This window comes from Cryptomeria japonica, chromosome 4 (assembly GCF_030272615.1).
Source record: "Cryptomeria japonica chromosome 4, Sugi_1.0, whole genome shotgun sequence".
Taxonomy (NCBI): domain Eukaryota; kingdom Viridiplantae; phylum Streptophyta; class Pinopsida; order Cupressales; family Cupressaceae; genus Cryptomeria; species Cryptomeria japonica.
The window spans coordinates 254,689,974-254,707,402 of NC_081408.1; positions in this window are offsets into that span (position 1 = coordinate 254,689,974).

Consider the following 17,429-nt stretch of genomic DNA (forward strand, 5'->3'; position numbering starts at 1 on the left):
TATATCATCAAGGTAGACTACCACAAACTTCCCTATGAACTCCTACAACAATTCATTAATTAGTCTCATAAAGGTGCTAGGGGCATTTGAAAGACCAAAAGGCATCACAAGCCACTCATACAACCCTTCATTGTTTTTAAATGCAGTCTTCCGCTCATCCCCTTCTCTTATCCTTATTTGGCGGTACCCACTCTTTAGGAAAATCTTGAAGAAATAGGTAGCTCCCCCCAAACAATCCATTAGATCCTCTATTCTAGGAATAGGAAACCTATATTTGATGGTTATCCTATTGATGGCCCTAGAATCAATACAAAGCCTCCATTTCCCATCCTTTTTGGGGGCTAAAATTGTAGGCACTGCACATGGGCTAAGGCTCTTTCTCACCAACCTATTGTCTAATAGTTCTTGGACTTGTCTTGCTATCTCTTCATTATGTTATGGGGTCATTTTATATGCTGCCTTGTTAGGGAGTACTACTCCTGGTATGAGGTCAATCTGATGGCTAATATCTCTGATAAGTGGCAGGGAGTCACGTATGTCATCTTCACCCACTCCTTTGTATCTCTCAAGTAGTTCTTTAACCTCCTTAGGTCCTACTTCACTCACACCCTTCTTCCTTTCCTCCTTGGGTTTCACAATCAAAGCAAAGCCTACTCCACCTTCATCCTTAATGTATCTAGGAATTATTTTTCTCGCACCATCATCACACTAGATCCTACATGTTGTGGGTCCCCTTCTACCAATGATTGTATCCTATACATCACACCATCCTTTTGAAATCAGTAAGCATTCTTTCCCCCATCATGATGAGGCTTTCTATCAAATTGCCATGGTCTGCCAAGAAAGACGTGGTAATAATCCATTGAAAGGATGTCACACAAAATTTTATCCTTATACCCCCCAATACTAAACTCTACCCATTATTGTTCATTGATGAGTATATGTTGCCCCTTGTTCAACCAACTGACTCTATATGGACAACTATGGGGTATCCTCTCCAAGTTCAACTCATCTACTACTTCCAAAGATATAATGTTATCAATAGAACCTAAGTCTATTACAACTTTACAAACCTTACCTTGGATCTTGCAGTTGACTCTAAACAAAGCCCTTATTTGGGGTGGTTCAATCTTCACTAGTTCCTTGAGTTGTTTCGTCTTGATCATCAGGTTCTCTACCATCTCTGATGTCAAATTCACTTTAGGAGATGTCACACTCCTTGCATCCTCTTGAGTCAAAGTGGTGCTCCTCTCACCACCATAAGAAGTTGAGGCTTTCTCTAGACACTTGTAAGTCAGGTGCCCCATCTGATTGTAGTTATAGCATCTCATATTGGAGAACTTGGAACCTCTCACTGATCTACTTATCCCGCCTCTTCCATTAAGTATTATCCCTCAATAGCCTTCTCTACTACTTGAGTCCCCAACTTGCTCTCCTTGGCTAGACTCACCACTAGACCTCCGGTTAGGACTTCTTCCTCCAAAACTGCCTCTACCTCTGAAACTACTCCCTCCTTTACCTTTGTTACCCTACTCGTTTCTTCTCTTTAGCTTCTCTTCTTCCCTTAGGGCCAATTGGAAGTACTTGTTCACTTTCTTTGGTGCCAAGATGCTAATCTCATCTTGGATGTTCATTCTTAGGCCGTTCAAGTACCTGGCCATTATCTTTGATTCCTCTTCTTGTCTCTTTGATCTGAGACTGAGTTTATGAAACTCCTTCATATATGCATTCACATCAAGGTCTCTTTGTCTAAGGTACTACAACTTCTTATATTAGTAAGTGCGCAAAGATGGTGGTCAAAAAGGGGGGTATAAGTGGACACTTTTTTTTTGAAATCAGGTTAACCTGAACTTGGAGGCAAACTTTGAAAGTCATCCACTCAAGATATGAAGATAATAAAAAAACAAATATTGTATTACTCTGAATCTAGTTTCCAAACTACTAAACTTTTTCAAAATTGGATAAGGTTAAGGGGGTCAAATCCTTTGTGCACAAAAAACAAACCCTGATTTTTTTTTGAAAAACATAACATAGTGTCTGACGTACGTATCAAAAACGTCATAGTTAGATGTAGTATTTTGACAAATCCTTTGGCAGAAAGATAGTTAAGAGTGAGCACTAGAAGATGTGTATTTTTTTGTAATTTTTTGTTGAGTATTTTTTTTTATGATTTTTCCAATCAAGCACATCCTGAAAATTAGGTACCTGTTCGTGCATGTAGCATAAGTTGCACTAAACAAATAAAAAATACAAATGTTTTTTTTTTAATTGTAAAGAATCAAGTGCACTATAATAATATATAATTTTTTTTTAATTTGGATAAGTATATCAAAAGTTATTAAAAAAATGGTGTACCTATGTTTGTGAGAACTATGGAGACACTCGTAAAAGAATTTCAATAATAACATTATTGTTGTTCAAATTTTTAAAAAATTATATGGTTAGAAAGCTCAAAAGATGGGTGAAAATATGGTGGCAATTTTAGAAATACCCACTCGATGAAATGTAAACCTGATGATGACAAAGTTGATAAACCAAGTCGATAAAATAAAATACATTAAAATGGAGGGAAATGTAGGGAAATCAAACTTCCAAACCGTAGCTTTGTCATCCAGGCCTATTTCCAAATCTAAACAGTCAAAAGCACATACGGGGTACTTATGGTATAAAAAGTGTGTATGGGGTACTTATGGTGTAAGAAGGGTGTACGCGCTATGTTTACTATAAACAACGCATACGCGCTAAGTCTGCAACTTCCTCTTTGATTTTTATCATGTATGATCTCCTAAGAAAATTGACTGATGTATTAAAGTGTGTATATTGAATAGGAGGAAGAAGGGTCTAAAATTGAACCATGAGTGCATTACCGTGGCAAACAAGGAAACCTGTAGCAATATTCTTCTCAGATATGTTTTTAATGAGCAGAGTAGATGTGGAAAATAGTATCAACAAAGAAAATTGATGAGTCAAACTGCCTACAATGTGTTTTTCAGAAGGAAACAACCAGTAGGAAGAGAAAGAGGGAGAGTAACATATATGATCTCATAGAGAATGATAGTGGTGGGTATGCGAGAGTTATCATGCTGTTACACAATGCCTGTCACCTAAATAAATTAAAGTTTGGTGTAGGCATGGAAATGGTATTAAATGATGATCATCACTTGTCAAAAGGCCTGTAAGGGTACATACCCATGAAACAAATCAAGTGTGTAATTCCTATAGTCACAATCCAGATCAGTCCTATAACCTTGTAAATTTAATAGCATCATATGTTTTAGAAAGGCAATACTCTTAGGGTTAGGTCAAGCTCTTACACTTGCTTTTTAGCAAATCCTCGTTGTTTGTTTGCTTGGAGTCTCTCTTATGCTCACAATGGTCTAACTTATCTATATCAAAACTAAACTATCGATGTTCTATTATATGATTTTCTATTCATAACTTTAAATAATATATCATTTTATTAGCCCACCATATGACCCCTTAGGTGTCATTAGAGGTCATATTATTTCCTAAGAGGTCATATGGTGTCCTATGACCCCTTAGGACACCATATGACCCCTTAAGACACCATACAACCCATAACAACACCAAATGGTGTTCTAAGGGGTCATAGGGTGCCATATGACGCCTCAGGACATCATACGATCCATAACAACACCATATGGTGTCCTAAAGGGTCATATGGTATTCTATGACCCCTTAGGACACTATTTGGTGTCCTTATAGGTCTTATGGTGTGCTAAGGGATCATATAGTGTCCAATGACCCTTTAGGAAACCCTATGACCCCTTAGATGTTGTTAGGGGTCATATTGTGTTCTAAGGGTCATATGGTGTCCTATGACCCCTTACGACACCATATACTATCATTATGTGTCTTATGGTGTCCTATGACCCCTAGGACACCTTATGACCCCTTAGGACACCATTTAAAACCTTAGGAGACCATATGGTGTCATTAGGGCTCATATGATGTCCTAAGGGGTTATATGGTCTCCAATGACCCCTTAGGACACCATTTGACCCCTTGGGACTCCATATGGTGTTGTTATCGATCGTATAGTGTCCTAAAAGGTCATATATTGTTCTATGACCCCTTAGGACATCATTTGGTGTCATTATGGGTTGTATGGTGTGCTAAGGGGTCATATGTTGTCCTATGACCCCTTTGGACTCCATATGACCTCTTATGTATCATTATGGGTCATATGGTGTCCTATGACCCCTTACGACACATGCATGGATCCCTAGGATACCATATGACCCTAGAGAGGGAGAGAGGGGGAGGAGAGGGATGGAATGGGAGAGAGATACACCTAAGAGAGGAGGAGAGTGAGATAGATAGATATAGACTGAGAGGGAGAGACAAGAGATAAATGAGAGAAAGAGAGATGGAGAGAGAGGGGGGAGACCGAGTTAGAGAAAGGGAAAGGGAGGGAGAGAGAGAGAGAGATGGAAAGAGAGAGAGGGAAATAGAGGGAGAGATAGAGATAGAGAGCGACACAGAGAAGTAGACTCAAAGAGAGAGAGAGAGAGAGAGAGAGAGAGACCTAGGATACCATATGACCCCTAGGACACCTTATGACCCCTTAGGACACCATTTTACCCCTTAGGAGACCATATGGTGTCACTAGGGCTCATATGGTGTCCTAAGGGGTCATATGGTCTTCAACGACCCCTTAGGACTCCATATGGCATTGTTATCGATCGTATAGTGTCCTAAAAGGTCATATAATGTTCTGTGACCCCTTAGGACATCATTTGGTATCATTATGGGTTGTATGGTGTTCTAAGGGATCATATGGTGTCCTATGACCCCTTTGGACTCCATATGACCTCTTATATGTCGTTATGGGTCATATGGTGTCCTAAGGAGTCATATGGTGTCCTATGACCCCTTAGGACACATGCATGGATCCCTAGGATACCATATGACCCTAGAGAGGGAGAGAGGGGGAGGAGAGGGATGGAATGGGAGAGAGATACACCTAAGAGAGGAGGAGAGTGAGATAGATAGATATAGACTGAGAGGGAGAGACAAGAGATAAATGAGAGAAAGAGAGATGGAGAGAGAGAGCGGGGAGACCGAGATAGAGAAAGGGAAAGGGAGGGAGAGAGAGAGTGTGTAAAGAGAGAGAGGGAAATAGAGGGGGAGATAGAGGTAGAGAGCAACACAGAGAAGCAGACTCAAAGAGACAGAGACAAAGACAGACACACACACACACACACACACACACAGACCTAAGAGAATGTGAGAGAGAGATAGGGAGTGGGGGAGATATAGAGAGATCTAAGAGGTGGATAGAGGTATTGGGAGAGAAAGAGAGAGTCCAAGTGAGAGGGAGGAAGGGATGGAATGAGAGTACAAGAGACTAGAGAGAGAGGTATGAAGATAGGGAGAGAGACTTGATTCTCTCCCCTTCTCTCTTCCTCATACCCCTTGTTCTCTCCCTCCTTCCCTCCCTCCCCCCTCCTTATCTCTCCCTCCCCCCCCCCCCTCTCTCTCTCTCTAAGGGTCATAAAGTGTCCTAGGGGTCATAGGACACCATAAGACACATAATGACAACATATGGTGTCGTAAGGGGTCATAGGACACCATATGACCCTTAGAACACAATATGACCCCTTAGGACACCATTTGACCCCTTAGGACTCCATATGGCATTGTTATCAGTCGTATAGTGTCCTAAAAGGTCATATAATGTTCTATGACCCCTTAGGACATCATTTGGTGTCATTATGGGTTGTATGGTGTGCTAAGGGATCATATGGTGTCCTATGACCCCTTTGGAATCCATATGACCTCTTATGTGTCGTTATAGGTCATATGGTGTCCTAAGGAGTCATATGGTGTCCTATGACCCCTTATGACACATGCATGGATCCCTAGGATATCATATGACCCTCGAGAGGGAGAGAGGGGGAGGAGAGGGATGGAATGGGAGAGAGATACACCTAAGAGAGGAGGAGAGTGAGATAGATAGATATAGACTGAGAGGGAGAGACAAAAGATAAATGAAAAGAGAGAGGGGGGAGACCGAGATAGAGAAAGGGAAAGGGAGGGAGAGAGAGAGAGATGGAAAGAGAGAGAGGGAAATAGAGGGAGAGATAGAGATAGAGAGCGACCCAGAGAAGCAAACTCAAAGAGAGAGAGAGAGAGAGAGAGACATAAGAAAATGTGAGAGAGAGAGATAGGGAGAGAGAAAGAGAGAGTCCAAGTGAGAGGGAGGAAGGGATGGAATGAGAGTACAAGAGACTAGAGAGAGAGGTATGAAGACAGGGAGAGAGACTTTATTCTCTCCCCTTCTCTCTTCCTTATACCCCTTCTTCTCTCCCTCCTTCCCTCCCTCCCCCCTCCTTTCCTCTCCCTCCCCCCCCCTCTCTCTCTCTCTAAGGGTCATAAGGTGTCCTAGGGGTCATAGGACACCATAAGACACATAACGACAGAATATGGTGCCATAAGGGGTCATAGGACACCATATGACCCTTGGAACACAATATGACCCCTTAGGACACCATATGACCCTTGGAACACAATATGACCCCTTAGGACACCATTTGATCCCTTAGGACTCCATATGGTGTTGTTATCAGTCGTATAGTGTCCTAAAAGGTCATATAATGTTCTATGACCCCTTAGGACATCATTTGGTGTCATTATGGGTTGTATGGTGTGCTAAGGGGTCATATGGTGTCCTATGACCCCTTTGGACTCCATATGACCTCTTATGTGTCGTTATGGGTCATATGGTGCCCTAAGGAGTCATATGGTGTCCTATGACCCCTTACGACAAATGCATGGATCCCTAAGATACCATATAACCCTAGAGAGGGAGAGAGGGGGAGGAGAGGGATGTAATGGGAGAGAGATACAACTAGGAGAGGAGGAGAGTGAGATAGATAGATATAGATTGAGGGGGAGAGACAAGAGATAAATGAGAGAAAGAGAGATGGAGAGAGAGAGGGGGGAGACCGAGATAGAGAAAGGGAAATGGAGGGAGAGAGAGAGAGATGGAAAGAGAGAGGGAAATAGAGGGAGAGATAGAGATAGAGAGTGACACAGAGAAGCAAACTCAAAGAGAGAGAGAGAGAGAGACCTAAGAGAATGTGAGAGAGATAGGGAGTAGGGGAGCTATAGAGAGATCTAAGAGGTGGATAGAGCTATTGGGAGAGAAAGAGAGAGTCCGAGTGAGAGGGGGGAATGGATGGGATGAGAGTACAAGAGACTAGACAGAGAGGTATGAAGAGAGGGAGAGAGACTTGAGTCTCTCCCCTTCTCTCTTCCTCATACCCGTTCTTCTCTCCCTCCTTCCCTCCCTCCCCCCTCCTTATCTCTCCCCCCCCTCTCTCTCTCTCTAAGGGTCATAAGGTGTCCTAGAGGTCATAGGACACCATAAGACACATAACGATAGCATATGGTGTTGTAAGGGGTCATAGGACACCATATGACCCTTAGAACACAATATGACCCCTTAGGACACCATTTTACCCCTTAGGACTCCATATGGTGTTGCTATCGGTAGTATAGTGTCCTAAAAGGTCATATATGTTCTATGACCCCTTAGGACATCATTTGGTGTCATTATGGGTTGTATGGTGTGCTAAGGGGTCATATGGTGTCCTAGGGACCCTTTGGACTCCATATGACCTCTTATGTGTCGTTATGGGTCATATGGTGTTCTAAGGAGTCATATGGTGTCCTATGACCCCTTACGACACATGCATGGATCCCTAGGATACCATATGACTCTAGAGAGGGAGAGAGGGGGAGGAGAGGGATGGAATGGGAGAGAGATACACCTAAGAGAGGAGAGTGAGATAAATAGATATAGACTGAGAGGGAGAGACAAGAGATAAATGAGAGAAAGAGAGATGGAGAGAGAGAGGGGGGAGACCAAGATAGAGAAAGGGAAAGGGAGAGGGAGAGAGAGAGAGATGGAAAGAGAGAGAGGGAAATAGAGGGGGAGAGAGATAGAGAGTGACACAAAGAAGTAGACTCAAAGAGAGAGAGAGAGAGAGAGAGCTAAGAGAATGTGAGAGAGAGATAGGGAGTGGGGGAGCTATAGAGAGATCTAAGAGGTGGATAGAGGTATTGGGAGAGAAAGAGAGAGTCCAAGTGAGAGGGAGGAAGGGATGAAATGAGAGTCCAAGAGACTAGAGAGAGAGGTATGAAGAGAGGGAGAGAGACTTGATTCTCTCCCCTTCTCTCTTCCTCATACCCCTTCTTCTCTGCCTCCTTCCCTCCCTCCCCCCTCCTTATCTCTCCCTCCCTCCCTCTCTCTCTCTCTCTCTCTCTCTCTCTCTCTCTCTCTCTCTCTCTCTCTCTCTCTCTCTCTCTCTCCCATCCTTCATACCCCTTCTTCTCTCCCTCTCTCCCTCCCTCCCCCCTCCACTCTCCACTCTCCCTCCCCTCCTCCTTCTCTTTCCCTCCCCCTACTCTCCCCCCTTTCCCTCCCTCTCTCTCCCTCTCTCCCTTTCTCCCTCTCTCTCTCTCTCCCTCCCTCCCTCCCTTTTTCTTCACATTTTCTCTACTACAAATTTTTAAGGCGTAGGAGCGCATACACAGTACTTATTACTTTTAAGCACATATGGGTTACTGAGCCTATTAGTTTGCTGCCCTGCCATAAAATTTTTAAGGCTTAGGAGTGCGTACGCGCTACTTATTAGTACAAACTAGAAAAAAAATATCGTTGGGCTTGCCAACATTTTATGGACTAAAAGCGTGCATGTGGTTATTAATATAGCACGTATGGGGTACTTAGACATAGTTTTATTTTCCCAAAAGCCTCAACGGCCTCAAAATATATTTTTGAGGCCTTTGAATGCCCCACTGCAACTATATCTACACTTCTATCACTATTTTATACGTAGAAGTAAGTGAATTTTTTGTTTTTGCATGATTTCAACTGATTGAATTATTCTGATTAATAAGAAAAACAAGTTTTAAGGACTTGAAACCTTTAACATAGGAGCATAAGATAGTTCATCAAAAATCATCTAGACCAACTTTGAAACAACTTACAAAAAGACTGGCAAAAAGGCCAGTAAACCGAATGGACAGTTAAGGAAAGGAACAACAAAGCAGAAAATCCAGAGAAAAGACAAAAATAATAGACAACATTTATAAAGTCTTAAGAAGATCAGCCGCCTTATTGACCAACTGCTCATAGTTTGCCGAAGCAACTTTGAGTTCTTCCATATCCTTGTTTGGCTTCTTCTCCTTCTTCTTGCCTCTGTTCCTCATTCTAGGTCCTTGCACTTCTCCCATACCTTCAATGTTAGGCTCCAGCTCCAGGGAATCCTTCTCGTTCTCCAGTTTGCTAATGAGAATTTTGGTATTGTTGGTCGGGGCCTTCAAAATGCTATAGCTTTTTTCAACAATTCTTTTGAAGCATTTTTCAATTTTGTTGAATTTGTTGTCAGTTTCTGCCATTCTCTGGTCCATAACATTGTCATTGTTTTTTATCTCTGTCAGGGCCTTCTCAATTTTCTCAAACCTAGGGTTGAAGGAATCTCTGATCTCTTCGACTTTGGCAACAATTTCACTCAAATCCTCAACATATTCTGCCATTGATTTTCCTTCACCAATACTGATTGTCTCCAGAATTTGGACCCTATGGCTCAGCTGATTATTATTCTCCACAGCTTTCTTGTAACCGTTAATTAACCAATCGATGGTGTCCACAAACCCTTTCAAACCCTCAGTGGGAGGATTTGAAGGTGGTTTTTCTCACCAGGATTGTCCTATTAATTTTTGGGGACGTCACCACTAGTCATCTTATCGACATTTCCACCTACCCCCTAATCAAAACCTTCCCATATGATCTCCTCCTCCAATTTATGGTCGACGTCAGGATCCTTTCTCTGCACTTTATCCTCCAGTTCCATATCATTATCATCCTGCCTCTTCTGTTTGTTCCTTGTCTGAATGGAAGTTTTAGTTTTCTTTTTCTGAGGAGACTGAGGTTCATCCCTCTTAGAATCCTCAGAGACCTCCGAGGAGGAGGAGGAGCGGATCTGGAAAACCTTTTCTTTAGTTTTTTTCTTACCCTTAGAAGAGGAGGGCTTGGTACTCACCTATTTTATTTTCTTACCAATTTCAGCTTCAGAGTCTTCCAAACTCACCTTTGACTCACTCATTGAATCACTTTCATACTCCTCACCCATAGAAAAACCAGAATCCGACCCGTCCTCCTCTAACTCAGAGATAGAAGGCTAGGGATGGGAAATTTGGTTAGCTTTTAAATGGTCATAAATTAACGCCAGAAGACCTTGATGCATGGTTGTATCACCCTTAAGGTTCTCTCTATGGGCTTTAATGGTAGCATTCATTAAACACAGTAGGAAATATGGAATATTAACTTTTTCATCATACCTAAAATGAGTAAGCAATACAAAATGATAGCCATACACTTTTGTGAATCTTCTATCCAAGGTAATGTAACACATAATAGAAAACAAAACCTCCCTCCACGGCTTAACAAATGCCCTAGGCGGGTACTAGGTTTTACTTAGCTTTACCAGGTGCTTCTTCTCCTTTTCCATTTTGGGGTATCACTCAATTGCCTCCTTGCTCAGTTTTTTGTCTCTGTAGTAATTGCTTCCTTCCCTGCAAAGACCCGTGACTTGAGCGATGAGGTCTTCATCAATGGAGATTGTTGATCTCCCATCTTCAGGATCCTCATCCCATGGATCCTCTCCATAAACTTCATAAACCCACCCTTTTGCAAGATGTTCCAAATTACCTTCTTTTTTTCCACTCCTTATAGTTGTTGGGTTCGTAGCGGCATCTATTTCTCCCATTTTTTTGCTTTTCAAAATAGAAGGCTGAGAGTTGCAGAAAGCTATAGGAAATAAATTTCTCTAAGGGACCACATATACCCAGAAAGCATGGGAAAAGGTGGCATTTGTCTTGAAATAAATGGTACTAACATAATGATAATTACTTATAGCCCTCCTATTAATCCATTTAATCATTATTTTATCCATTTATTATCTTTGGGGTACTGTTGTATCGATCCATGAAACTGATCGATCTAATGTCATTGAGGAGACCCTCTTCACCCTTCCAAGTAACCATATGTTTTGATTGACTGCCATGTTAGCTGCCCAGTCAACTGGACCATTAGCTTCACGATAAATGTGGGAAATAAAACATTTATCGAAGGTGTTGATGAGATCTCTAGCAGCCTTTATTATGTTGTTGATAGTCCATGAAGGCTTATAAGTTTCTTTTAGGTACTTGATGATTTTATTAGAGTCCCCCTCAATCCATAGATAGGGACATTCTGTCAAATGGATTGATCATATGTGTCCTGGATTGAAAGAAAGAGTTTGTCAAAATTTGACATTTTTTTGGACTCATGGCACTTGAGAGATCGCACTAGTAGGGTATGACTCTTGATGTTCTGACGCTGTGGGAAGCACAAGAGGAGCATGCCTAGAGTAAACCTACCCACCCATATGCATTTGTAAAGTTGGTTTGTGCACATGACGAACCAAATCAATTCTAGCCAATCCTGCAACATTGCATTGCATGCAACTGATGGTTTTTGCAATAGGCAAAAAAATGCTACCAATTGAAAATGGCTCAGACTTGTCAAAAACCAAGATAGGCCATTATAGAGAAGCCTCACATGACACCACGAGTTCTAACGGATTGATCATATGTGTACTGGATTGGAAGAAATAGTCCATCAAAGTTTGACAATTTTTGGACTCAGGGGACTTGGGAGATCACATTGGTAGGGTATGACTCTTGATGTTCCAACGCTTTGGGATGCATGACAGGAGAATGCCTAGCATAAACCTTCCCACCCAGACACACTCGTAATTTTTCTTTATGCACATGACAACTAAAATTTGACCATTGCAAGCATGAGGGTGCTCTCGCACCAAACACATATTGTTTATATTCATATTGTCGATTTTTGTTGTTTATATTCATATTGTTGATTACATAGGAAAATATTCATTTAAATTTATAAAAGGGCAGCCACCAAATACAACAAATACACAATAATGAATTGAATACAAGGAGTTTTGTAGGGTTAATTCAACAGTTTAAAATTTTTATCAAATCGTATTCCACGATTGCAATGTTTTACATCATAATTTTTTGTTGTTTATATTCATATTGTTGATTACATAGGCAAATGATCAATTAACTTTATAAAAGGACAACCACAAAATACAACGAATACAAAATAATGAACTTAGTACACATTTATTGGATTGAATATCAACATTTATATATATATAAAAAGGCATGTCTACCAAGTCAAGACAAATATTACAAAAATGTGGCATATGCCATGTCCAAATCGATATACAATAAAAATGTAGAATATATCTACATGTATTGGTCATTCTATGACCAAAACTAACACCCTATGATCCTAAACTTGTGGTGGATCATCAAAATCAAGCCTCTTCGATGCAGTCGTGGCTCTGTAGATGGCTGCAAAACCACAATTCAAAAGCCAAGTTAGAATTCTTTTGTAGAAAATAGTTCACAATTAACAACGTAACTATACATTTAACTATAATTTCTTTTCAATTGAAATGTAGATTACCTCATCAATTGATCTAGGAGCTAATGTCTTCGTTCTCCTCTCCTTCTCACTCTTAGGAGTTTTCTTGAAGATATACTTAAAAGGATCCACATTATGGCAGTACCACGAAGGGGTCTATTGTAGATTTAATTGTACAATTAATACAATGTACTAACATAAATATATTAAAAAGACTTAAAAGATATAATATAGAGAACAATGACGTACCCGTGCCTAAGATGCTTCTCCAATGGACTGAGGATGGCTCACCATCGATGGAGAAAATATCGCTATTACCTATACAAAAAATGATCAAAGATTAAATAGAATTAATATAATGATAAGTATTGTAGGTTAAAAAAAATTAATGTACTATATCAAACAAAAGTGTATTGGATCCTGAGATGCTTCTCCAATGCATGGAGGATAGCTCACCATTGATGAAACAGCTATGGATATTTCCTATATGAAAAAATTATAAGATTATAATATATCACAAGTTCACATGTATGCATGCATATAATTATGAAATCAAGAAAATAAAGTAGAGATACATACCTCCACCCTATCTTGATCCATGGGCAAATCAGGTTCATTCAACAAATCCACATAGCTCAATGGTTGTTGTACATGTAAAATAGACAAAAAATACTAATCAATCTACAAAGCCCAACTAATACTTGATTTCAACATTTTCAAACAATTGTACAACTAAAAATGTGTTCAATTACCTTCTTCCCACGTTTTGGCATCTTCAAGGAATTATTTTTCTTAGGCATTACCTTCTTCCCATGTTTTGGCATCTTTGAGGAATTATTTTTCTTAGGACGAGGCCTAGATGCGGAGGGGATACCCTAAAAAAATAAAATTAACATGAGGTATTAGTACAGATAATATATTAAACATAATTTAAAAAATCTAAAATGAAATGACTTGCATATTCTATGAAAACAATACATAAAAAGGGTTGTACAAAATATGATACCGTATAGCCTTGTAGGCCAAAATCAATCGTTGAGTCTGATGTCATCAATTTGGGACATTTGGCCCCCTGTCAACACCTACAAACCAAAAATTGAACCAAGCATTAAATATAGTTAGTATATCTTGTAATAATTTTGAATTAAAAGTGTACTATTCTATTTTAACATGTTACAAAATTTATACCTCAAGCATCGAAGTTGCAGCTATAGTAATTGGGGGAGTATGGGATATTGCTACTGCATCCTGAAATGCATATTATTTGTCTCAATTTAAATTGATGTATAAATAAAATTTCATTTATGTAATTACAAATTTAAAGTGACTGATAAATAAAATACTATGAATTCAAATCAACACACCTGTGTCTGTCGCTGATGGGCAAACACCATGTCCATCAACTCATCTATCAGCACAAAATCCTCAGTCATGCGGGCCTGACATCTACTCCCACAAATCATGCATGGATGAGATGTGGATCCATCTGCACAGGCTACATCATCTATCCCCAAGCATATCCCCAAGCATCTGACACACATATGTTGCATGGGCTCTCTATCACCACCTGGAGCAACTAATGGCTCATCATCCAGTACAATAGGCTGTGCTAACGATGTCCCATGTTAGATGATGGCACCAATCAATGTTGTGGTTGCCTAAAGAGTCTATATCTCCATCGACTCTTTCAGGTCTATCTTGGGCAGAGTCGCCACCTCTACCATGGAACTCTCTCATGTCAAAATAGTTTTGCCGCACATTGAGCACAAACTCACAGTATACTTTTCTTAAAAAATATAATGGCACCTCATAATTATTACAAGGTGGATCACCAAAGACCATCCACCACCTCTACCAAAAAAGATTCTTCATCTACATAGTGGTACACCAATGTATGGGAAACCTCTTTGCATTAAGAGGTAACAACTGACTAGTTTTAGGATCTACAAAAAGGGCACATATTTGTTGTTTACTAATATTTTGGTTTTTGACTCCCTCATATGATAACCCATCAGCATAGTATTGATGACACCTATCCCTAAAGTTTCCCCATTTTGTAATTTGTGTGGAAAGAGCTATCACACCACTAGCTAATGTTTCTAGTCTAGTGGCAAGGGATTTATGATGCTCAAGTTCAGATGTTTTCAATTTATCAATGTGTTTCAAGTGTGCGGTCAAAAGGAGGAATTGGGGGTGTATATTATGGGTTTTCAGGAGGTGCATTTTTTTGTTCTTGTTGTGGATTATCATAATCTAATTTTTGAAACAAAAAATGAAAAAACCGAATCAAAATTAATGAAATTAAATTCAAAACGTAAAACAAATTGAACAAATGGGAAAGAAAGATAAAAATTAACAAAAACCAACCTTGATCCATAGTGTCTAGAGGAGAAATGAGGAACCCTATTCACAGTTTGGAGGAGAAATGAGGCACCCCATTCACGGTTTGGCGGATAAAATAGGGAAAAAATGTGACTATCATGAGAAAACAAGACCCAATTTTTTTTAAAACTTTTTTTGACAAGTACCGCGCACGCGGTCCTTTAGGGCTTATTAGTGCATATGTGCTCATTTTCCTATAGGTAGTGCATAGGTGCTCATTTTTATAGAGGTAGCATGTACGTGCTCCTTTTCCTGAAAGCAGTGCGTACAAGCTACCCTTTCTAGGCTCAGGAAAAACGGACTTGAGTGCGTACGCGGTGATTTCAAATTTTATAACCGCGTACGTGCTACTTGTTTTTCCATGTTTTTTGGGTGGTGTCCACATTTATGACCACCATCTTTATGCACATACCCATATATCTACTCTTCATAGTCAATGGGCATGAATTGTGCCTTGAATTTAGACTTCATCCTTTCCCTGGAGGTTATCATACACTTTCCCTCCTTAACTCTCTCCCCGTGTACATAGTTCCACCATGTAAGAGCAGACCCCTTCAACCTTTCCTTTGCCAACTTGACTCTCTTATCTTCAGGGATTTCTTTGTCCTCAAAATGATTGGTCAATGCCTCAATCTAGTCCATCACCTCTTCTGCTTCCATGCTTCTGCTATATATAGGCAACCCATCTATGGTGTCCCTATTGACTGACTTGAAGGCATCTACAAATGCCTTTTGATATACAGGTATCTCCTCTACTCGCTTAGGGGCTTCACCATCTTCTTTATCCCCTTCTTCATCAGTTTCACTTCCATCATCCTTATCCTTACCCTTAGTCTTTTTCAATTCTTCAATCTTGGACTCAATCATCTCTTCAATCAACTTCTTCACCACATCTTGTGACATGCTCTTAGGAGGCATTTTTCCAGCCTCTGCTTAAACCTCTTCCTCTTACATAAACTAAGACCACACCATCCAAGTGATCTTCAAAATCCTTCAATATTGTCATGCCCAAACTTTTGGGCAAAAATAGGATAATTTTTTTTTTCCTTTTTAAAAAAAAAAAACGTAACCTAATAAATTTAATAATCAATTTAATTAAAATGAAAGCTCTAAAATTAATTGACAAGAGATATTATTAATCTCAAATAATCTTTTAATTACAGGAAGCATTAATTATATCAAATCTAATATCTAGACTCTTAAAAACTTAATATTTAATGAGCGATAATATAATGCATTTAAAATTCGTCTAGAGGTTCAAATGACCTTAAATAGCATTTTCTTTATAAACTCTAGTTAATGTTGGCCAAATAAATAATTCCCTAGGGTCAAAATACTAGCAAGGCACTTATTAATACATGCTAATAAAATAAAACCCATTAGTTTTCAATTTAAACCTATATATATATATATATATATATATATATATATATATATATATATATATATATATATATATATATATATAAGCTTTTATATAGCATATATGTAATATATATCTATATACCTAATCTAGAAAATGCCTTATCTAAGTTCACTATTATATATATTCTTTTATATATATATATATTCTTTTATATATATATATATATATACTTATAAGCTTTTATATAGCATATATGTAATATATATCTATATACCTAATCTAGAAAATGCCTTATCTAAGTTCACTATTATATATATTCTTTTATATATATATATATATATATATATATATATATATAAACATCTATATGAATTCATTAACTTATGAAATTTAAATATAAACTATTAGTATTGAAAAATATACATGGGATACCCTATTCAAAATTTGAATAGGGTTTCCCTTATTTTTTTAATTTCACTTAATCCATTTAATATTCGTATGTAACCCTAAATTTAAAGTTACATTTACCACACATATATTTTATTTAAATCCATTCTGAGTTTGCCCTAACCAGAAATTTGGGTTAGCGCATGTGTGTTTGTAGGTTGGAGGAGCCATGGCGGAGGAGGAGTCGCATTTTTTAACTATGCAGGTGGTGGCGAGGTCGGCGGGAACAAGGAAGGGGGGGTGGCATGTGAGGGCACAGCCGCCCATAGCGGCACTGTCGGTGCCACTGTGGGTCGCAGACCACAATGACGTTGTTGCATCCCTGCGGGCCTCTGTGGACCACGGCACATAGCGACGCCCACGGCGCTTCTCTGGGTCGCGACCCACCGCGGCACCTCTGTGGGTTGTGGCTCACAAAGGGCCTGTGCCGCCTGGGGGCCCATGAGAGCCTCGGCTCTGAGTACCCTTGGGGGGTAGGGTTTGGCACCAAAAAAAAATTTTAATATATATATTTTTTTACTTAATAGAGTATATATATATATATATGGTTACATTCACATGTGTGTGTGTGTGTATATATATATATATATATATATGAATTTTTTTTTGATAGATTTAGTTTTCAAATTTACCTAAATATGAATATATTTTTTGTGCTTTCTAAATAATGCAAAAATTAACAAAGTATTGACAGCATGGAAA